The sequence below is a fragment of the Eubalaena glacialis genome, chromosome 17 (assembly GCF_028564815.1).
Source record: "Eubalaena glacialis isolate mEubGla1 chromosome 17, mEubGla1.1.hap2.+ XY, whole genome shotgun sequence".
Lineage (NCBI taxonomy): Eukaryota > Metazoa > Chordata > Mammalia > Artiodactyla > Balaenidae > Eubalaena > Eubalaena glacialis.
The window spans coordinates 24,300,561-24,323,462 of NC_083732.1; the positions used below are offsets into that span (position 1 = coordinate 24,300,561).

General features: G+C 41.9%; 1 pseudogene; it reads left to right on the forward strand.

The window, feature by feature from the left end:
- Window positions 1–1,510: 1,510 nt before the first annotated feature.
- Window positions 1,511–22,683, forward strand: LOC133077016 (glutathione S-transferase P-like; annotated as a pseudogene).
- The last annotated feature ends 219 nt before the right edge of the window (window positions 22,684–22,902 follow it).

A 22,902-nucleotide genomic window follows, 5' to 3' on the forward strand; every position in this document is an offset into this window, starting at 1 on the left:
CTCACTGCTTATATAAACAATCAGAACAATACTTCCAACCATAGGAATCATACAAATAAAAAAGACTGTAGGAAGCGTATCACTAACTCTGGCAGAAGTTATTAACAAGACAACTCTTCGGCACAAGTAGAAACAGATGAGAGCGTAGCTCTGGATTCCCTGTTGGCTGGTCATGGGAGCATTTGTATCCTTGCTAGTACTTCTTGCTGTGCTCAGATCAATGAAGCAGGCAAGATAAACAAACTATGTACCTTATGAAGAAATAAAGCTACTTGGCTTCCTAAGCTTGGTCCTCAAGGTCAATGGGTTTGTTCTCTGGTCCTGGGTTGGGCAGTTGGGGTTCCTGGTTTTGAAGCATCTTACAGGTAATATTAATTGTTCTTGTTTTTGTCTGAGTGGTCATGATGCTGGTGCACTGTATTCTCACTCTAGAGTTTTCATTGCATCTGCTTAGTCACCCTGTTGCCAGATGATCACCATGATGAAAAAACAAAAAGTCAAGAAGATCTCTCAATACACGTGGCTATGGAAACAAGTAGACAATCCCCAAGAGGTAAAGATCTGAAACTCAAGCATTCCCTGAGTTGGTCAACTTCTCAGAAGTGACAGAATGACCAAAAGAGTGGCCTGAGAGACTAACTATAGAAATGGATAGTAGTCAGATCATATATGACAATAGAACTCTGAATCATAGCCAGTTCAGGAAGCCAAATCGCAACCTCTGCAGTAAACAGCCCTGAACAGTCAGGACTTGGTCACTGACTGCCAGCTTCTCTATTTTTCATCCCTGTTTCCAACTCAGGACCAACCAGAGAAAGCCAAATATGCTGACCATATCACTCATGTGATTAAAATCCTTCACTTGTGACCACACATGACTTTCAAGGTTTAAACCATACTTCTTAGCATATCTTGTAAGTTTCTACTATATTCGTCAGCACTCTTTTGACTCAAATGATAGAAACCCAACTCAAGGTAGCTTAAGTAAAAAAGAGAATTACTGGCTCACATAACTGGAAATAACAGGAGTGAAGGAGAATTCAGGCATAACTGGGTTTAGACTAAGCTAATGGGATTCAGGCATAGAAAAGAAGCTAAAGTGATCTTCTGGGTGGGACCCTTTGGGCCATTCAAAGTATTGTTGTTGTGCTTTCCACTGATGATATGTAACTGGGACTGATAGTTCTTATGCTTACACCATGAATGATCATAAAGTTCAGAGAGGATTATCTTCATGGAGAAGATCCAGAAGTGCGAGTTCCCCTGGAGCTTCACAACCCTAATAACAACTTTGAGCTTTAAGTCTCTTTGACTGATGGTTTTGCCAGTTGGAGCCTTTGACAAAGGAAGGTAGCCTCTGTGTGGAGTCAACCTTTGAGCTTTTGGAATTGTCACCTCTGAAAAGTAGCAGCTAGAAGCAAATACTGGGCTCTTATAGAAACTGAATTCCTGACCTAGCTAGGCCTTGCGACTCTTCTTCCTGATATTCCCATTTTGAAGGACTGCCAACATGAACTCAAGGACTAACAATATAGAAAGGGCCCAAGAAGCCTCACTGGTCAAACGCAAATGGTGTATTCTAGAATGCAGCCAGCCTGGCCTCAGAGGTACCTTGACTGTACATGAAAAACTGACAGCTATCCCTTTGGGTATACATGACCTAGATCATAAAGATAATGACCACTTGTTTGAGTACACTGTCCATCGAGTCCCCCTACATTAGAGAGGTGGGCCAGAGTAGGAGACATACTGGGTTTCGGTCAGCTTTGTAAAAATGTGCTTGTAATGGGGGAGGCTGTATACATGTGAGGATAGGAGGCACGTGGGAAATCTCTATACATTTCTCTCAATTTTGCTGCAAACTTAAAACTGCTCTTAAAAAAAATGTTCTAAAAGAAATATTCAACAGAATTTCCCTGGTGGCGCAGTGGTTAAGAATCCGCCTGCCAATGCAGGGGACACGGGTTCGAGCCCTGGTCCGGGAAGATCCCACATGCCGCGGAGCAACTAAGCCTGTGTGCCATAACTACTGAACCTGTGCTCTAGAGCCCACAAGCCACAGCTGCTGAGCCCGCGTGCCACAACTACTGAAGCTCTCACACCCTAGAGCCTGTGCTCCGCAACAAGAGAAGCCACCGCAATGAGAAGCCCGCGCACCGCAATGAAGAGTAGTCCCTGCTCGCTGCAGCTAGAGAAAGCCCGCGCGCAGCAATGAAGACCCAACGCAGACAAAAGTAAATAAATAAAATAAATAAATTTTAAAAAAGAAAAAAAAAGAAATATTCGATAAATAAATATTTCCTAAAAAAAAAAAGTTCTTATCCCTCTTGCAACCTGACCGTCTTGGACGAAAGGTCTAGATGCAGAGGATGATTGGGAAAAAAGGTGAAGTTATGGCAGTGGAGGGAACACCTTAAGATCCAAAAGGCATGGGAGAGGGAGAGGAAAGGACATTAATGGTCTTCATCTTTTATTTAGCTATTTATTTATTTATTTATTTTTGGCCGTGCCGTGCAGCATGTGGGATCTTAGTTCCCTGACCAGGTATCGAACCGTGCTCTCTTCAGTGGAAGCACAGAGTCTTAACCACTGGACCGCCAGGGAAGTCCCAGTCTTTATCTTTTAGAACTGCACTTGGAGCTACTTCACAAAACCTCTCCCAAACTATTGCAAATGCCTTAAATTTAATTGACTGTTGGAGAGGAGGGATAGATTAGGAGTTTGGGGTTAACAGATACTCACTACCATATATAAAATAGATAAACAACAAAGATCTACTGTATAGCATAGGGAACTATATTCATTATCTTATAACTTATGATGGAAAAGAATCTGAAAAAGCATATATAACTGAATCACTTTGCTGTACACCTGAAACTAACACAGCATTGTAAATCAGCTGTACCTCAGTTAAAACAAAATTTAATTGACTGTTGAGTCTAACATTCTCCATCTCTACTTGATCACCATTCCCTTCAGTGCTGTCAAGAAGTCTACTGGAATGTAAGTTGATACAGCCACTATGGAGAACAGTATGGAGGTTCCTTAAAAAACTAAAAATAGAATTACCATATGACCCAGCAATCCCACTACTGGGCATATACCCTGAGAAAACCATAATTCAAAAAGAGTCATGTACCACAATGTTCATTGCAGCTCTATTTACAATAGCCAGGACATGGAAGCAACCTAAGTGTCCGTCATCGGATGAATGGATAAAGAAGATGTGACACACATATACAATGGAATATTACTCAGCCATAAAAAGAAACGAAATGGAGTTATTTGTAGTGAAGTGGATGGAGTTAGAGTCTGTCATACAGAGTGAAGTAAGTCAGAAAGAGAAAAACAAATACAGTATGCTAACACATATATATGGAATCTAAGGGGAAAAAAAAAAAAAGGTCAGGAAGAACCTAGTGGTAAGACGGGAATAAAGACACAGACCTACTAGAGAATGGACTTGAGGATATGGGGAGGGGGAAGGGTAAGCTGTGACAAAGTGAGAGAGTGGCATGGACATATATACACTACCAAACGTAAAATAGATAGCTACTGGGAAGCAGCCGCATAGCACAGGGAGATCAGCTCGGTGCTTTGTGATCACCTAGAGGGGTGGGATAGGGAGGGTGGGAGGGAGGGAGATGCAAGAGGGAAGAGATATGGGAACATATGTATATGTATAACTGATTCACTTTGTTATAAAGCAGAAACTAACACACCATTGTGAAGCAATTAAACTCCAATAAAGATGTTAAAAAAAAAAAAAAAAGTCTATTGGAAATAGCAGGGAATGGCCTTAGCTTCTGTACCTCCCAGGCAAGAAACAACTGTCAACTCCACTGGATGTCTTCTCCCCTCCCATTCTATAGTCATCACTCCGTCACTCAGTGGGGCAGATGAATGCCACTTGGCTGGTTGTATGGATAGATTAGACAGGCTGGACTGACTGCCCTTAGGCCATCCCTCCAAAATATAAGGTCTAGACTCAATTATTCAAACTGACCTGGGAACCCCAAAACCCACCCACCAGTCAGGAGACTACACTGGATACACTGTCAGACTGTGCTCTCTGACTGATGTCAGTCCCACTTGGGGGCCTCAGCAACTATAAAGAACACTTTCTTTCTGGGGGCACCATGCGTACTTCCTGTGTGGAAACTGGGCATTAACTTGCCTCTCTCCCCAAAACATGTTGCCTTAACACATTAGAGGTGGCCATAAGGATCTTCAAGTATTTAAGAAAACATCACAAGTAGATCATGTAGCCCTTAGACAAGAACAGAGATCTCTCCCAAATGAGGCTTTGCTACTTTGGGAAGCTTTCCAGTGGGATAACTGACTGATGTGCACCCTGTAGACAGTTTTCCCTAATGGTGCAACTCATCCAATTAGAAAAGATGATTTATCTTGTACAGCAAACCCTGACTTGTCTTTTTAACCCCAAAAATATGTCTTCAGTAGCTATTGAATCTGCCACTATCACAATGAGTTACTTGCATTTATTCCAAATAATCTCGTTTACTCTCAAATGTACGTGAATTGTGTAAGATTTCTTATGCCCAAGCTTGAAAAATGATTTCCCAGTAGACGAGGTGGCTGCCTGTCCTAAAATCATGGTATTTATTTACATGGAGAGATCTTACCAGAACCCTCTGCTTGATTCCATTCCAACACCCCGGCAACTGCGAGCGAGGCAGAGACCGCCGAGTGGAGCGGAGACCTGGTGACGGCATCGTCGGTGGGGTTTTGCCCTTGATTTACTGGGCTGGGGCCGGGTGCTTCTGGCCCTCCTTCTAAATGCAAAAGGGACAGCGTCTATATGCAGCGTTTGTTTGGTTGTTGTTGTTTTAATTTTTTTGCTTGTGTTTTTCTTTGCAGTTATTAAATCTGTACATATGGAATTTAAAACCTCTGCCATAGGTGTATCCACCGACGGACCTTATTACCGTGTCGTGTACAGGGTTGGTTGTGTCATGCAACACTCAGAATGCTGTGTTTAGCTTTGTTTTTCCAGAGTTGTGTTTTTTCAGTCATTTCTTCAAGGGAAAGTAAATGATTTAGTTGGAGCAAAAAAAAGATAAAGATGATTTAAAATTTGTCCCTGACTTTAGCTGATGTGATCAATGATACCACCTTGGCCCTGGAAGGTATTCAGATCATCTTCAATTCACTGGTCAGGGTTGTTGATAGAATTGCCTGGACGTCTTCTACGTAGACCAAGGCAGAGTCTGTGCAACCTCCAATCCATCCCTCTATAACTGTATTAACACCTCAGGCCAAGAAGAAAAGTCAATACAGAAGCTAAAGGAGAAAGGCATCTGGCTAGCTAAGAGAGACTCTGTTGGCTCTTGGAATCTGTTCAGCAAAGTATGTTCAGGATCCTGGGCGGGCGGGCTGGAGGGTGGGGTATGGCTGTGGTCAGTACTCCAGGTTGGCCTCATCCTGCTGCACTTGGAGTGCTGTTGATAGTAGCCTTAATTAAATGTTGTATGAGACAGATGAAACGGATTCAGTCCCAGCCTCTGTAAGTCAGATTAATCAGAGTGGCCAACAATGGCATACTCATGGGAAATTTCTTCATAGGTTTCTCATGTTTGTTTACATCTTGGGAGCAGGGCCACTGATAGTATTTATTCCAGACTGTCTTTTCCAGGATGAACGTTCTTGAAGGATAGAGACAGTGTTTCCACTGGAGCAAAGGGCAGGTTTGCTTATAGCCTTGTAAGATAAATAGCATTTCCCTCCTAGGCAAAAGTCAGGAAGGGTTACTTCCCATTATAAAATATTCAGCTGCCCCAAACTCAGGTTCCCTCTCCTGTAACGCCACCCACTGTACATGCAGGCTCTCTACATCATCCGGTGGGAATTGGAACTCAGGCTACTGCTGCAAGAAAGTGTCAATACTATGGCTACTGCTTTTGCTGTGAGTAATAAAGCCCTCTGTCTCTGATCCAGGAATACTGTGACAGGAAATCCAGTATTGGGACACAGATCCATGAAACTGTAGCAGGCTTATTTGTTAGCTTGCAGATAGGATAAAGTCTTAACCATTATTCCTTCTCCTGCATTCAGTAACGATTCTCATGGAGATTGTCAGTGGTAAGAAAGGTATTATTTATCTATTGAATTGGGTGTCCACGTGGAGACGACCAAAAGAGACTGGGTTATTGTGGTGTTTGGCCTACAAGTAGTATTAAAGACATGGACTAGGACAAGTTTCCTAGGAAGAACACATAACATGAATGGTGCATTGAAGCTAGCTCACACCTGCTCACAAGAGCCAATTTTGTGCATATTTTCCCAATTCTGTGTTCAGTGACTTCATGTTAGTAGCTAAGTGGGCCATACTGAGAGTATTTACACCATGGAAATGAGCAACTGCTACACATCAAAGCTTCCCTCCACTGCTGGGAGAGCTAGCTGTTATCAGCATGCCCCAGACTATGGTGTAGCTCATAAGAAATGAGGGCAGCTTCCTTAATCTATTTTCTTCTTCTGTGAAATGTGGAGAATACGTGTATCAAGGGATTGCTTAGAGGATTACATTGGAGAATTCATAAAACATATAGAATAATGTTGGTACATATTGTATTAGTTGAATCTAACACGCTACCAAATTGAAGATACAGCCTAATTTTACATCACACTGCCAAGAAAAAAAAAACACTCGTAATTAAACTATGATTTATTACCACATTGATTGTAAGACACATCTCAATCTCAGAGATGGTAAAATGTAAAATATGTCTGTCTTAGAATGAATGAAGTACAGTAGCATGCTTATAATATACTTCACTAATAGTATATATCACTGTGACTAGCTAAAATGTGTGTATGTGTGATAAAAAATTATTTGTCTTGTTCTACTATTTTAATTATCAATTTATTCAAATTTCTAACAAGAATGCTGACAAAGATAGCTTGTAATAATGAATGCACAGCATATAAATAGGAGAGGATGACTATTTTTTCATAATAAAACCAAACACAAAATTCAATGAGTTTTGAATTTCAAAACAGTTTTTTTATTAAAAAAAAAAAGATTTAAACATACAAGAAACATCTGTGGGACCATAAAATAACACTTGCAATCATAAACAAGTGAATGCAAAATTAGGAGTTCTCTGAACAATTCATGCACATTTTAGAAAAACATGTAAACTTACATGAAAAGTGAGGGGAGTACTAAGTATATTTATGTCCTCAGAAAAGGATTGGGAACTGGAGAATAATTACAAAGGAAGGGATTTGTCTAAGGTGTAATTATCTCAAGGCTGTGGGAATGAAATTATATTGTATAAAGTAAAATTCCTGGAAACAAGTGAATACAGGCTACCAAACTTGGAGAGAGAAGAGAAACTAGTATGTTTGTACAAAAGAGCTTCAAAGAGAAATATGGTTTATTTTCTTTTTTACACCATTGCAACTAAAAATAAAATATAAGAGCCGACCATAACCATGTGAAGAGATTACAGCTATTACACAGAATACAGAGTTTGAGCAGGCTATAAAACACAATGACCTTCAGTAAAACTTGACTCCAAGCCCCTTAGAAGCAATCTCTAATTCCCTCCGTGGAAGTCTAATGTGCAGCATAAGAAGAGGGGGCTTTTGACCTCAAAATAACTCCAGGGCTCAGCACACTGTTTCGGACTCATCTGCCTAAATGCATACTTGCCAGCTGACCACAGCTTAGGTGCTCTGCTGGAAGTCATTTGCAAATCACTTTTCCGACCATGATGGAAAGGACAGTTCCAAAGATCAATGTAATAGAAATTTTGTGAAATTTTGAATCAGGAGACTCATTTCTAGCACGTCATTTAGACATGTGCCTTAGGCAAAGCAGCTTGTGATCCTCGAGTTCTTATCAGCAGAAGGGAATCGTAAAACTTGCCTTCCAGGGGTCATTAGACTCCCCTGCCCCCATGCCCCACCCCAGTATAAGGACCCAGTGATTACATTGCACCCACCAAGAGTCATGAGGCTCCTGGAAGAACCAAAACATATACTTAAAAAGTGTTTATATATCTTTAAGCTGTAAAAGTGCTTTACAAATGTACTAAATGAATTATTAATTAGTGCTGCCATTATCACTCTTATTACTACACTACTGCAGAGCTGGCAAAGTGGCAGTCACCGTATCACTGTATTACTAACTTGGGACAGAATTCTGTACAAAATGATAATTTGATAATGAAGATATATTAAGATGTCTTCTTAAAAAACTAAAGTGTTTCAAGATAGATATTTCACTACACTTTCTATTATAAAATCTGAAGGAAGGCCAGAACTTTTAATTCAGACAGACAGGGATTTGGCTCTGGATTTCATATATTACTAGCTGTGTGATGGTGGGCAGGTTACTTAACCTCTCTGAGTTTAGGAGCCCCACTTCCCAAGTTTGTTGTGAGCATCCCGGCATGGAAAGTGCCCAGCTCAATAAATTCTAGCTTCCTCCTTCTGCTCTTAAATACTTTATCTTTTTTTTTTTTTTTTCTTTACATGTTGTAGGGAGCTTTGGAAGACCTCAAGGGGATTATAGGTGATGCTTTATAGATCGATAACAGCATTTATTCCACTCTTTCTGTGTATCAGCCACCATGTTAAATCTTTACATAACAGTTTCCATTTAATCCTTACATAACCCTGTATTAGTTTCTTATTGTTACTGTAACAAACACCCATAAATTTAGTGGCTTAAAGCAACACAAACCTATTCTCTCATGGTTCTGGAAATCAGAAATCTAAAATGGGGGACTTCCCTGGTGGCGCAGTGGATAGCACTCCGAACTCCCAATGCAGGGGGTCTGGGTTCTATCCATGGTCAGGGAACTAGATCCCACATGCATGCCGCAACTAAGAGTTCGCATGCCACAATAAGGAGCCCACCTGCAGCAACTAAGGAGCCCATGAGCTGCAACTAAGGAGACCGCCTGCTGCAACTAAGACCTGGCTCAACCAGATAAATAAATAAATATTTTTTAAAAAAGAAAGAAATTTAAAATAGGTCTGCAGGGCTGCATTCCTTCTGGAGACTCTAGGGGGTATCCATTTCCTTGCCTTTTCCAGCTTCTAGAGAACACTCACCTTCCTTGGCTCATGGCATCATTCTGACCTCTGCTTCTTTTGTCACATCACCTCTCACTTTCCCGCCTCCCTCTTTCCTGGATAAGGACCTTTGTGATTACATTGCACCCACCTGGATAATCCAGGATAAACTCCCCATCTCAAGATCCTTAATCACAACTGAAAAATCCTGTTTGCCATGCAAGGGAACATACTGACAATTTTCAGGGACTGGGACGTGGGCATCTTCCAGGAGTCATCGTTCTGCATCCACGCATGCCTAGTTAACATATGAGGGAGTTGAGGCTTCTCAGGTGATGCACTTTGTGAACCAGAACCCAAGTTCTGAGTCTCGATGGCAACCTCCACCCTCTATTGCGTACCCAGAAGCAATGCTGCCATTTGATATGAACTGATGTGTTTCATTGTGGGCGTGGTTATTACATGGATTGTGGTGACGACACAATCAATAAGGATCAGACAGGAATTTATTTTGTGCATTGTCTTGCGTCCAGCAGCGTATTTACTATCTACCATCAAACTGATCACCTAAAAGATAAATTTAGTATCTAGTTGGCGTTGTATCAGTTGTTACACAGGATTCAACAAAGACCCAATTCAGTGTCCCTGAGGGAATTTCCAAGACAAACAGCATAAAAGTACAAAAGTATATGTGTCAAACTGAAGACCAGTGGGGATTGCTACACAAACTGGGAAGCACAATTAGCACATTCATTAATTTGGAATTGTCTTGTGGGTCTTTTGTAATCGAGTTCGTGACTTACCTCAGTTACTCTCTTTTTTTTTTTTTAAATCTTACCCAGTTTAGTGAAATGTTCCATTCCTTTTTATTTGTTTATTTATTTATTTATTTATGGCTGAGTTGGGTCTTTGTTGCTGCACATGGGCTTTCTCTAGTTGCGGCGAGCGGGGGCTGCTCTTCCTTACCGTGCGCGGGCTTCTCATTCCGGTGGCTTCTCTTGTTGAGGAGCACAGCCTCTAGGCGTGCGGGCTTCAGTAGTTGTGGCTCGCAGGCTCTAGGTGTGCGGGCTTCAGTAGTTGTGGCGCGCGGGCTTAGTTGCTCTGTGGCTCGAACCTGGGTCCCCTGCATTAGCAGGCGGATTCTTAACCACTGCACCACCAGGGAAGCCCTCAGTTACTCTCTTAATTACAACTACTTCAGTGAAAGTATTGATTGAGGTTGAATATTTGCTTTAAATTTTTTAAATGTGGAGTTTAACCCTACTTGTAGGCATTCAAGCAATGATAACTGCCATGGATATAACTCAAATATTTGCTCAAGAAAATAACTCAAGCCTCCTCACTAGAAATTGGTAAAAACACTTCACTAGGATTGGAGTGCTGAGGTCCTAGGACTATTGTCCTGGATACTGGACACCTATTTGTCACTGCTGATGCAAGTTCCTGACATCTCTCAGGCTGGTCTCTATCTCCTAATGTTAGGATGAGAGTAGTTTTGAAAGGAGGGCAGGAAGGAAAGAAGGGAGGAAGGGAGAGGAAGAAGAGAGGGAGAGAGGGAGGAAAGGACCCTGCCTTGCTTGGGCTGCTGGCCGAGTGCTAAGCTGGCTGAGAGGCCTTTGACCTTTGGAGAACAACTCGAATCACGGCTCCCATGCCAGTCTCTGGACTGTTCAGATTGCACGTGCAAATCTGAAAGTGCATGACATATATGCAGATGTGGGTGAAAATGTGCCTTTGACCTGGGGCTCTGAAACCATGTGTCACTCGGGGAGACAAGAAACTGAACCTCGGACCAGGGAGAGAAATTGAGCTCCCAGAAGCCCCGTGGGCTCCTGTCAATGTCAGTGCGCTGCCCCATTTTTAAAAATAATTAATTAATTAATTAATTAATTATTTTTGGCTGTGTTGGGTCTTTGTTTCTGTGCAAGGGCTTCCTCTAGTTGCGGCAAGCGGGGGCCACTCTTCATCGCGGTGCGCGGGCCTCTCACTATCGCGGCCTCTCTTGTTGCGGAGCACAGGCTCCAGACGCGCAGGCTCAGTAGTTGTGGCTCACGGGCCTAGTTGTTCCGCAGCATGTGGGATCTTCCCAGACCAGGGCTCGAACCCGTGTCCCCTGCATTGGCAGGCAGATTCTCAACCACTGCGCCACCAGGGAAGCCCCGCTGCCCCAGTTTTGCTCTCGCACTACTTTGGGGGAATTTGAAAAACACTCTGTCTCAGAGGTGGGAGGGGTCAGGGAAAGCCATATGTGAAAAAGAAGTACTCCATCTGTGTTCAGTACAAATAATGAGGTCATTGTTTGTTCATCTGGTAGCATTTGAAGCTTCACTCTCTCTGTGGCTTTCCTTCTCCAGTTCGTCCATGTCTGTGGTTTTGAAAAGAACTAATGTCCTGATTCCAACTCCACCACGAGCCTTCTGTTTATCTACATTCCACGCTGCAATTCTATATGCACAATTCAATTAAGGTATTTATGTCTGGTAAAATTTTTTCTCAGCTCTTCATAGAATTCAGTAGTAAAATATTGTCTACCGAAAAATAGAGAAGTGAGATAACAAGCAGTTTTACTTTGGATGATTACCTCCTGTATCTTGCCAGATCTTAAATGTCTATCTTTCAGTCTCTTCTCTATATGAGTAGGATGAAGTGTTCTAGGAGCATTAGCTAATGGACCACCAGCTTCACTTAATTTCCTTTGAGAAGATTTATCTTTATTTATGTCAGTACCAGCAACCCGGCAGCAGCACACTTATGGCTTGTAAAGCACTCTTCTCTTTAGTCCTATAAACACAGTGAGTGAAGAACAAAACATTAACATTTTTCTCACATGCATCACTGCCCAAAATGAAATATATGTTAGGTATTTTCTGAATTTTTTTTTTTTTACAGACCAAAATCATAAGCTATGGAAATTTAATAATGAATAAAGTTTTCGCAGGAGAAGTTTTTTATGTTTTTTGGGGGTAGGGGATTTTTGGCCATGCCGCGTGGCTTGTGGGATCTTAGTTCCCCAACCAGGGATCGAACCCATGCCCCCTGCAATGGAAGTGCAGAGTCCTAACCACTGGACTGCCAGGGAAGTCCCCGAAGGAGAATTTTTTGAAAAAACATTTTTGCTATTAGGTTTGTTGACATTTAGTCAGGAGTGAGAGCTTTTCAATCTAAATGTTGACCTGGTCCTCTGAGCTGACTCACAAACAGGTTAGCCACTAGGAGGAATCTTCCAAGGGCTGGTGAGGGGCATGGGGGCTTGTCTCCTCCTCTGTGGCAGAGAAAGAACCTTCAGCATGACTCTTTTCCATCATTTTGTCTCCTCAGGAAGTTTTCTAGAAGTAAAATCGTAAGGTAACCACCATTTTGAGGTCTACAGTGGGCCAAACTGCCCTAGACCCTGTACATAAGTTTTTCGATCCATTCTTTATATCAACTTTCTGAGGTGAAAAATATCCCAGTTTTACTTGTAAGTGATACATTCAGGCCTCACCAGTCTTTGATTATAAATAGGGTTGTGGTTTTATTTATTTATTTATTTATTTATTTTATTTTTGGCTGTGTTGGGTCTTCGTTTCTGTGCAAGGGCTTCCTCTAGTTGCGGCAAGCGGGGGCCACTCTTCATCGCGGTGTGCGGGCCTCTCACTATCGCGGCCTCTCTTGTTGCGGAGCACAGGCTCCAGACGCGCAGGCTCAGTAGTTGTGGCTCACGGGCCCAGTTTCTCCGCGTCACGTGGGATCTTCCCAGACCAGGGCTCGAACCCGTGTCCCCTGCATTGGCAGGCAGATTCTCAACCACTGCGCCACCAGGGAAGCCCAGGGTTGTGGTTTTAAATCGTCAAGTTAGGACACTTTGAAGTCCCTCTGACTGAGGACAAGAAATGACCTGTCCCAGTAACTGGCGAGCATCTTGGGTGAGCGTCTTGGCCCTGGAGCAGCTCCTGCTCCTCCACTTCAGCTCCTTGTAAAGTCGCCAACCCAGGCCCCTGCTGCCGCCGCCTGGGCCCCGGAGGAGCCTGAGTGGGGAGAAGACAGGAGAAGAAGGAAGGAAAGAAACGGTCCCCTTCACTGAACTTTCATGTGTGTCAGGTGACATGCTATATGCTCTGACCACATTACCCATTTGTCCTCACAACAACCCTCTGAAATAAATCCTATTATTATCTCCATTTTATGGGGTGAAGGAAGAAAAGGGATCTCTGAGAGGCTAGGGAACACGTTCGGCTAGCAGGTGGCAGGCAGCTGTCACACGTGTAGGTTTGTCTCCTCCCATGAACTTAACTGCTGGGCTAGAGCTAGAATTATGAGATTGCCACTAGATTATAGTAATAGATTTACTGCCAAGTTCGTGCTCTTAAAAGTAAATACATGTTTTATTTAATTCTTCCACAGAATAGAAAAGCCCATACAAATCATATTCAGCATGACTGTCTTAGGCTCCTCTGGCTACTGTAACAAAATATTACAGGCTGAGTGGCTTAAAGTACAGACTTTTATTTCTCACGGTTCTGGAGGCTGGGAAGTCCAAGATCAAGGTGCTGGCCTATTTGGTCCCTCATGAAGGCCTACTTCCTGATTCATAGATGGCTGTCTTCTCTCTGTGTCCTCCTATGGCAGAGAGAGAAAGAGAGAGAGAGAGGTGGTGGGGAGCTCCCTTTTTCTCTTCTTATAAGGACACTAATCCCATTGTAAGGGCTTCACCCTCATGACCTAATGACCTCCCAAAGGCCCCACTTCCAAGTACCATTGCTTTGGAGGGGGGTGGTGGTTAGGGGTTCAACATATAAATTTTTGGAGGACACATTCAGTCTGTAACAACAATGAATATAGAAAACTATTTAATAAGCGATGTGTGTGTCTTCTTTCACATCAGAACTATCTGTCCTATATGTTCTTACATATGGGTATGCTATTACATGCCTTAAATACTACAGAAATGAATTTGTTCTAGGGTGATCATATGCCATGGTCTCCCCAGTACAGTCTGGGTTTATGCCTGTTGTCCTGGTGGAGTTATAATAACACCTCCTTTTACTGTCAAAAATGTCCTAGTTTGGGTAATAAATTACATGATCACCCCTCTTAGTACCAATATTTCAAAAACATATTTGTAGCTTGGAAAGTTTTGTTAATTTTTGAAGCTGCCTGATAGGTGTGTAGGGGTTTAATTTCCATAATAAAAAATCTGAAATATACATATTTATAGTTAAGTTTTTTCTAGTTATGGTTTAAATAAATATGGAGTAATAACTTATTTTTGTTCAAGTGATTATCTCTCTCTCAAATATAAAAACATGATCACCGGGGCAATAACTTAGAGTTCTCTTTTCATGTATAGAAGTGTGTTCTTGAAGAATTGTTGTAACTGAAAAGCATGCAAACTGAACTAGTATAATTGAAAGGTTTTGAATGACCTAGGAGTATTTGTTACATTAAAAGACTAGAGGAAATCCTGTCACTCAAAAGAATCTTTTTGTAAAAGGATCATTAATGTCCTTATTTTCCTTCTGCAAACAAATACATTTCATATAGCCCAAGGGGGAACATGGTTTACACAGTTTTCTCAACTGTAAAACAAGAAAAATACTACTACTTACCTAGAAAGTTGTTGTGAGGGTGAATTCTGAAATTTCATGTGAAGAATACAGCTCCCTGCCTGGCACAGAGTAAGAACTCGATAGATGGTACTATTTATATCAGCTATTGCCAACATTTTTCTTTATAGAGAGGTGATGTATTGTATCAAGTAAAGTGTTAAATGACAGCAGCAACAAAACACTCTTGGAACTCCTTACTGTTTATTACCCTACTGATTTTTTTGTAATTGAAAACAGAGAGTGAACATATTTAATGTGCCCCAGTGGGCAATGCTGGAGTAAAAATTATATCAAAAAGGGGACTTCCCTGGTGGCGCAGTGGTTAAGAATTCGCCCGTCAATGCAGGAGACACGGGTTCGAGCCCTGGTCCGGGAAGATCCCACATGCCGTGGAGCAACTAAGCCCATGCGCCGCAACTACTGAGCCCACGCGCCTAGAGCCCGTGCTCCGCAACAAGAGAAGCAACTGCAATGAGAAGCCCGCACACCGCAACGAAGAGTAGCCCCGCCTCACCGCAACTAGAGAAAGCCTGCGTGCAGCAACAAAGACCCAACGCAGCCAAAAGTAAAAATTAATTAATTAAAAAAAAAAGATAGTTAAACGAATTTTACAGTCTCCCATTAATCCATGCAGCCAGCCAGCTAGTCATGAACTATTTACTGGATGTCCAGCATGTGCAAGCCAGGACCTGCGCTACTGGGCGTGGCAAAGCGTGTGACCTGCGGGCAGGTGACGCTGGAGCACCGAACAGTCACGATGTTAGTTTGTTTAGTTTGGTGGAATTAAGAAATCCTGGTTCAATTATAAATCTTCTCAGTAATCAATACTATACCTTTCCACCCTGGCCAGAGAGTTATTTTCCACAGGCTTTAGCAAGGAGCAAAGATGTCTCTGATGTGCTTTTCACTTGTACATTTTCTATGCCTGGAGGCTTAATACAGTCTATGAAAAATCGTTCTTTCATTCTTTTCATTCTCTCTCAAAGCTTCAAGCCTCAGGGCCTTTGAAATAAATCAATACTGAATTCATTGACTTGGGCATTCCAACAGAACAAAGGGAACTTCAGAGACTAGACAAAGCATTAAAAACATTTGGAATTTTTTTTCCCCCAAAGTGCCCACTTTTTTCTGATGGGAATAGCAACAGTTAACAGTATTCTCACAGCAGGATTGCCATTGCTTTGCTTGCAAACAAACTAAAAACCTTGTCAGTCTTCCCCTTCCCAAATTCATTTTCTAAATAACAAAGTTAGCGTGTCACCATTTAAACAATAACCACTCATTTTAAAAAGAGTGTAATGATAAAATACATAATTTTATATAACCTGCTTTCACCCTTCTTTATGAATAGTTTTCAAACAATATATGTACTCAAGTATATTTCAAGTTAAATAACGTCTTTGTAATTAAAATACTTAATAAGTTTTCCTGAGTATGCAAAACAAGCACTTTCACCTATTCCTGGAAAGCTTACGGCATTGCAGAAAGCAAAATCAGGAGACAATAAGCATACACCGGTGGTATTATAGATTCAATAGCTTTGGGCTGCTAAATATTCTCTTTGGGTTTCTAGATCAATAAAGAGCAGGAAGCTCTGGCTTCTATTAGCATGTTTTCAGTTGTAAGACAGAGAGACCAATTCAAACCAGTTAACAATAACTAGAACTGGTTAACAATAACAATAACTAATTTAAAGATAGGGCAGCCTGAATTTAGCAGCTCTGTGATATCAGAAGAACCCAGTTAGGGAGACAACCAAAATGTCACACTTTTTCCTTTACACACTCATTTCTTTTCTAGAATCTTACTGTCATAATATATACAATCCCGCAGTGATACATCTGGCTAGTACTGAGGCTACCAATAGATAGTATGATTCCAACAAACCCTCAAACACTGTAGCCTCAAAAATCTCACTAACCTACCATTCTTTAGAATAATATTGACTTCACAATACCTTGTTTAAAGATATTCTGCATAGTAATGGGAGCCAAGAATTTGTTATCAGAGGATTACTGCTACTACCCTGCATAATTATGAGACTTACAGCAAGCTATTAATCCCGATGATTTTCAGTTTCCTAATCTGTAAAATGGAGCTTACAAATAATGTGCTCCTAGACTTTATGAAGAGTATCTAACAAATCCCACAGCCAACATGTTACTGAATGATAATGCCTTAGGAGCCTTCCTTCAATGTCTGCAGCAAGCCATTCATTTACCTCTTGCCTGTGGCTGCTTTGGTGCTGCTTTGGTGCTACTTTGGCAGGGTAGCTGCGACAGAGAGGATAGACCTCTCGAACCTAAAATATTTAATCATATGATATTGCTTATATGTGGAATCTGAAAAAAAAAAGATACAAATGAACTTACAAAACAGAAATAGACCCACAGACATAGAAAATAAACCAACGGGGAAAGTGGGGGGAGGGATAAATTAGGAGGATGGGATTAACATATACACACTACTATATATAAAATAGATAACCAACAAGGACTTACTGTATAGCACAGGGAACTATACTCAATATTTTGTAATAACCTATAAGGGGAAAAAATCTGAAAAATAATAGATATATGTATATGTATAACTGAATCACTGTGCTATACACCTGAAATTACCATGACATTGTAAATCAACTATGCTTCAATTTTTTTTAAAAAAAGCCTAAAATATTTACTATCTGCCCTTTATGGAAAAAGTTTGCCAAGCCCCAAGATGGAGAAGGAAGGCTTTAATACGAGATGTAGCTTCACAAGGAGTCTTGTTTTTCTGGATGATTTCTGGATCATGGGAAATAGGAAGAACAATTTAGGAACATGCATATTTTTATCCAAAAAGTGTCTGCCAGAGTCCCAACAAGAAACCGATGGCCTCAGGTAACTTGAGGAGGGTTTATTTACAAAGGTGTGAATTTAGGAGCTGGGGCTCACCACTGGAAAGGGTAAGGGGAGGGAATAGCTGCCAGGATCACAGAGAATAGGACTCTGTACACTTAGTGGCCCCAAGAAGAATGGGGATTTCCCATCGATACAGCCAACTCAATGAGACCTCTTGGGGAGGGAGGAAGGGGGATAAATACCCTGACTTAGCTTGCTTTCCTCTTCCTTCATTTTTCTTACTGGAACTCCTCACTGGCTGAACCCAACCAGAGTGACAGAGGACTTTAGAACAGATCATTGAGTCCATACCATACAGGCTTCTGGCAGAGAGCAGAGTGGAGACATGCACTTTAATGGAACTTTTTACCTGTGTATTTTAATTTCATCATTTCATATAATCATATAAAACTATACAATCATAATTTTATATCACTTAACTTCCACATTTTAACCTTTTATCTAATTGGTTTCCAGCATCATTGTCATTCTAAATGTTTCAACTTTACTTGATTTTATTTTTAATATAAATTTTTTTCAGATTAAAAAATTTGTGGTTAATATAAAAATAAAAATTTTACTGAAATGTATAATGTAGAAAGCCATCATCCCCAAATCCCCTCAGCAGGGATAATCACGATGAATAACTGATGTATATTCATCTAGATTTGGGTGCATGTATACATATACATAAAAGATATTTTATTGATATTAGTAGTAAGATAAATGGTACTTGACTTTATACACCATTTTTAAACTTTCCCCTTTATTCAGTTAATAAGTCCTGGGAAATAAAACAGGATATCAAAAAGATATCTGGGAGTTCCCTGGTGGCCTAGTGGTTAGGATTCCAGGCTTTCATTGCCATGGCCCGGGTTTAATCCCTGGTCGGGGAACTGAGACCCCGCAAGCTGCACAGCTTGGCTAAAGAAGAAAAAAAAAAGATATCTGCACTCCCATGTTTATTGCAGCATTATTCACAATAGCCAAGACATGGAAACAACCTAAATGTCCCTCAGTGGGTGAATGGATAACGATACCGTGATATATTTATTGGAATGGAATACTATTCAGCCATGAAAAAGAAGGAAATCTTGCCATTTGCAACAACATGGACAGACCTTGAAGGTATTATGCTAAGTGAAATAAGTCAGAGAGAGAAAGACAAACACTGTATAATCTCACTTATATGTGAGAATCTAAAAAAGCTGAACTTGTAGAAACAGAGTAGAATGGTAGATACCAGGAGCTGGGGGTAGAGGAATTGGAGAGATGTTGGTCAAAGGTTATAAACTCACAATTAAAAGATGAGTAAGTTCTGGAGATCCAATGCCCAGCCTTGTGATTATAGTCAACAATACTGCGTATATACTTCAAAGTTGCTAAGAGACTAGACCTTAAATTTTCTCACTACGAAAAAGAAGTGATGTGACGTGGTAGAGGGGTTAGCTAAAGCTATGGTGGTAATCATATTGCAATACATAAAAGTATCAAATCAACAAATCGTGTACCTTAAACTAGCACAATGTTATATGTCACTTATACCTCAATAACAAATATATTTTGAAAAAATTTCATGCATTCATTCAAATATTATATATAATATGAATACAAATGTATACTAAGATATTTGTATTAATATTAATGGGGCTTGACTGTACATATTATTTTTTTAATTTTTATTTTATATTGGAGTATAGTTGATTAACAGTGTTGTGTTAGTTTCAGGTATACAGCAAAGTGATTCAGTTATACATATACATGTATCTTCTTTTTCAAATTCTTTTCCCATTCAGGTTATTACAGAGTATTGAGCAGAGCTCCCTGTGCTATACAGTAGATCCTTGTTGGTTATCTATTTTAAATATAGCAGTGTTGTGCATATCATTTTGAAGCTTGCTTTTTCTTTCAGTTAAATATGTATCTGAAGAAAATTTCCAGCATTTATTATTCATTCATCCAAAAAATACTAACACCTATTATGTGGCAGGCTTTGTTCTAGGTGCTAAAGAGGCAGCAGTGAAATAGATGATGTCCCTAACCTCAATGTAAGTGAGTAGAAGGGGAAAAAAGAGAGCAAACAATTAAATAAATAAGTGGTAAGGAAAGGGGTACCTGGAAAGGGGGTAGAGATAACAAGAGAAGTTTTATTCTTGGTTGGTCATGAGGGAATCTCCTCAAGAAGATGAACTAGAGCAGATAACTAAAGAATAAGAAGGTCAGACCACATGATGATCTGGAGAAGTGCTTTCCAGGTAGAGGGAAGAGCAGGTGCTCAGTTCCAGGGATGGGAGCAAACTTGGCTTGTTCAAGGAACCCAGAGAAGACCAGTTGGGGTTGGGATGGAGCTAGCCGGAAGGGAGAGTGGTGGCTGGTATGAGAGGTCCCTAGTGTCCTGGTAAGAGGTTTGCAATTTATTCTAAGTGCAACAGAAAGCCATGAAAGATTTAAGCAGGGATGTGATATGAATTTATCTAAGATTTTACAAGATCAATCTAGCTGCTAAGTAGCTAATGGACTGTTTGGAGGGCAAGAACAAAAGCAGAGTGACCAGGTAGGAAGCCATTTCTGAGAAAAGCTGTGACTCACTGAGGTTCTAGGAATATAGTGAGGAGTGGTCAGATTCAGGGTGTATATTGAATAGAGAATTCATGGGATATGCTGATGGATTGAATGGGGCAGAAGGGTGATGGTGAGGGAGACAAAAATCAAGAACAACTCTAGGCTTTTGGCAGGAGTCATCCCTAACATTTGTACATTTATCTTTATACATTTATGTGACTTACGGAAGGATAAATTCTGAGAAGTATTTTTCTTGGTCAAAAGTTATGACTAGGGCTTCCCTGGTGACGCAGTGGTTGAGAATCTGCCTGCCAATGCAGGGGACACGGGTTCGAGTCCTGGTCTGGGAGGATCCCACATGCCGCGGAGCAGCTAGGCCCATGAGCCACAACTACTGAGCCTGCGCGTCTGGAGCCTGTGCTCCGCAACAGGAGAGGCCGTGATAGTGAGAGGCCTGTCCACCGCAATGAAGAGTGGCCCCCACTTGCCGCAACTAGAGAAAGCCCTCGCACAGAAACGAAGACCCAACACAACCAAAAATAAATACAAAAATAAATTTTAAAAAAACCAAAAAACAAAAAAACAAACAAAAACAAACAAACAAACAAAAGTTATGACTAGTTTAAATTTTATTAGATATTGGAACATTCCCTCTCCAAATATTTTTCTTTTTTTTTTTAGCTGCACCGTGTGGCATGCAGGATCTTAGTTCCCTGACCAGGGATCAAAACCATGCCCCCTGCAGTTGAAGTATGGATACTTAACCACTGGACCGCCAGGCAAGTCCTAATATTTCATTTTTTTAATTCCTAAAATTGGAAATATTAGCTCTAACCATCTAACCTCCTGTCTTTTTAGTCTCTTATAGGTCCTGTTTTAGATATTATCAGTTTCATCTATTTAATTTCTTTCCCGTCTTTTATACTGCTTCATTCCCCTTTTGTTTTTCCTATATTCCTTTTTGATTACTCATCTTTGTGCTGTCTGGCCAGAATCTGGGCCTGGAGGAGTGTGAACCATGGAGGGTTTACACTGTAAACAGGAAACTCTCTCCCAGCTGCTCAGGCACCTGCTCCCTTGGCCTCCTGTGAAAGCAAATTCCCAGGGCAGTTAGCAAGTCTCTCTCCAAAGAATTTGTTCTGAGGGGACTTTGCAAACTCCAGGGTTAAGTCTCTCCAGGGCCATAAATTCCACAGTGAGAATAACATGGTTGATGTGCTTAAAAAGTGTTACTTATCAACAAGTTACGCGATTTGGTGTTTACATTTTAAAAATCTCTTAGGGCTTCCCTGGTGGCACAGTGGTTGGGAATCTGCCTGCCAATGCAGGGGACACGGGTTCGAGCCCTGGTCTGGGAAGATCCCACATGCCGCGGAGCAACTAGGCCCGTGAGCCACAACTACTGAGCCTGCGCGTCTGGAGCCTGTGCTCCGCAACAAGAGAGGCCACGACAGTGAGAGGCCCGCGCACCGCGATGAAGAGTGGCCCCCGCTTGCCGCAACTGGAGAAAGCCCTCACACAGAAACGATGACCCAACACAGCCAAAAAAATAAATAAAATAAAAATTAAAAAAAAAAAAATCTCTTAAGGGGTAATTCCCTGGTGGTCCAGTTGTTAGGACTCAGTGCTTTCACTGCCATGGCCCGGGTTCACTCCCTGGTTGGGGAATTAAGATCCCACAAGACACTTGGCAAGGCCAAAAAAAAGTCTCTTGTGGTAAAACCCATGGACTCCAGTTGTATTTTAGGCCAACTGTCAATATTAAACCACAAGACAGAAGTTGGTGATGGCATGGGGGAGGGACGTTCAGGTAGTGGCCTGGGTTTGGTCAGGAAGCAGGTGGTGGTAAACCTGAGAGACTCTGAAAGGAGGTGGCACAGAAGTTTAGCAGCCAAGTTATTGGTACCACTTCTAAACCCGCTGTTTAGGGGGAGGTGGCTCAGACCTCTTGTCCTGCTCTGGTTGCTGCTGATGGTATTTATGCTAATTCCCTTGCAGACCACAGTGGTCCCTTTCCTCCACGTCAACCTCTGTGAAAGATCCTCCACACTGGCCTGAGCTCTGCCACCACCCTGACGCCCCACACCACTGTCTACTTCCCTGTCCCAGGGTCTGCCAGGCCACACACGTGCTGCTGGCTGAGCAGGGCCAGAGCAGGAAGGAGGAGGTGGTGACCAAGGAGACTCAGCTGCAGTGCCCACTCTAGGCCTCCTAACTGTACGGGCAGCTCCCCAAGTTCCAGAATGGAGACCTCACCCTGTACCAGTCCAATGCCATCCTGCTCCCTGAGGCTGTGTGGGAAGGACCAGCGGGAAGCAGCCCTGGTGGACGTGGGCAACTACAGCGTGGAGGCCCTCCCCTGATTTACACCAACCCCAAGGTGGGCAAGGAGGACGATGGGAAGGCACTGCCCGGGCACCTGAAGCCTTTTGAGCCCTGCTGTCCCAGGACCAGAGAAGCCCGACCTCATTATGGGCAAGCAGATCTCCTTCACAGGCTACAAGCTGCTGGACTGGCTGCGGACTCACCAGGTCCTGGCCCCGCCACGCTGCCTGCCCACCATGCCCAGCAAGTACACCGCCCCATTCAACAGGAAACAGTGAGGGCTTGTGGCACGCTCTGCAGAGGAAGAAAGGGAGCTGCCTGCTTCCCTTTCCCCAGGACCAATCAAACTTCCAAGAGGTTCTCCACACTGAAACCAGCTTTCAGATGCACTTGAAGAATCTTTTCCTTAGGGCTCAAGCTGGCCACCAGGTCATCCCAAACCAAGTTTGTTCCACATGTGGCCCCTCTCAGACCCAGAACCAATAACAAGTCCCTTT